The sequence below is a fragment of the Varanus komodoensis genome, unplaced genomic scaffold (assembly GCF_004798865.1).
Source record: "Varanus komodoensis strain SLA01 unplaced genomic scaffold, ASM479886v1 scaffold20_3, whole genome shotgun sequence".
NCBI lineage: Eukaryota > Metazoa > Chordata > Lepidosauria > Squamata > Varanidae > Varanus > Varanus komodoensis.
The window spans coordinates 667,022-668,644 of record NW_025335588.1 but is presented as its reverse complement, the minus strand read 5'-3'; positions in this window follow the sequence as shown (position 1 = coordinate 668,644).

Genomic DNA, 1,623 nt, shown 5'->3' with positions numbered 1-1,623 from the left:
CGGGGGGGGGGGTCCGCTGGCCATGCTGGAGGGTGTCCCTTCTGGCCACTGCAGCAGACTTTCAGAACAAAGTCTGAGCCCCCATGGGGGAAAGAGCGGGGGCCCCTTCTGAGCATGTCACCCCGATTCCAGGCAGGAGCAGTCTGGCTGCTTTGGGGCGGGAGAGCAAGCTGCCAGCACTGGAGGGGTCGTGGGGCATATGCATCCTGGCCGAAATCGCCAGTCACTCCGGCCCCCCACAATACCACGTTGCTGGGCCAGCATCAGCCCCTGGCAGGCAGGGGTGCCTGAAGGCCACCTCTGGCACTCAGGTAAACTGCCCCTGAACAAAGAGGCTTTGTCGGCCTCTATACATTTGCTCGCAGTAATCACCATCAGCCAAGTGCCTGAAGAAGCCCCTCGGCCCCTGCCCCCTCCCCGCCTGGTGGCCACTCCGCAGAACAGTCCTCTCCGGCCAGGCTGCCCGCAGGTGCCTTGGACCACAACTCCCAGCATTCCCTTCCTGGCAGTGCAGCCCGAGGTGGCTGGGAGCTGTAGTCCAAAATGTCTGGAGGGCATGAGGGTGGCGTTAAAGGTTGTGGGGGGGCGGGCGCTGCGGCGGCAGGCGCGGGGGGGGCTCCAAAAGAGGCGCGCATTCCTGCAAGGGCCGGAGGCGCTGCTCCCCCAGGAAAGGGCGAGCGTCGAGCAGGAACTAAAGTTCCAGCAACATGCGCTACTGGGAGCGCAGCCCCAGAAAGCGGGCGGGCCCGTCCCGGCCTCCCCCCCCCCCCCCCCGTTGCAAGGCTGGACCTGACGAGCGCCGGCAGCCCGGCCGGAAGCCCCGCAGGTGGCTGCCGGAGCCCCGCCGCCCCCGCCGCGTTGGGCGCGACTGGCGAGCAGGGCCGGGAGGGCGCAGGGGGCGAGGAGTCGCGCCCCCACCCGCCGCGAGGGCGGCTTCCGCTCGCGGGAGGCTGCCCCCGCCTCCCCCGGCCCCGGGCTGCCCCCGCTCGCGGGATGCGTGAGCCCCCCCCCCCCCGCGGCTTCCGGAGGCGGCCGCTTTGCCAGCCGCGGTTCCGGCTGCAGGTGGACGAGGCGCCCGCCCGGCCAGGTGGGCAGAGGCGAGGGGAGGGGGCGCCGCCAGGCAGGCGCAGCGCCACAGGTAGCCTCCGGGAGCGGGCGGGGGGGTCTGCGGGGGCGGGGGCGGCCCTGCCATCAGCCCTCTCCAGCCGGCGCAGCGCATCTGGGGGAGGGTCATCCGAGCCCCCTTGCGTGTTCTCCCGCTCACACGCACACGTTCCTTTTCCCACCTGCCTTGCGGGGCGGGGGGCGCCTGGGGCAGCCACGAAGCTGCTGCCTGCCCCCCTCCGCAATACTAATAATACTAATACTAAGAGCAGAAGCGGTCCTTCCTCCGTTTCCCCCTGCCTTCAGGGGCGAAGGCAGGCGACGACGCTTTCTTCCCCCGCCCCTTCTCCCCAACTTCCGCGCCCCCCCCCCCAAGCGAGTCTCGCAGGCCTCGGCCGGGCCGAAGCCCCCTTGGCGGAGGCGGGCAGGTGCCCGCGCCCAGCCGGGTCCGCCCGGCGGCTCCCCGCTCGCCGAGGGACGGGCACCTGCGCCGGGACGGGCGCCGTGGACGGGGCGGGG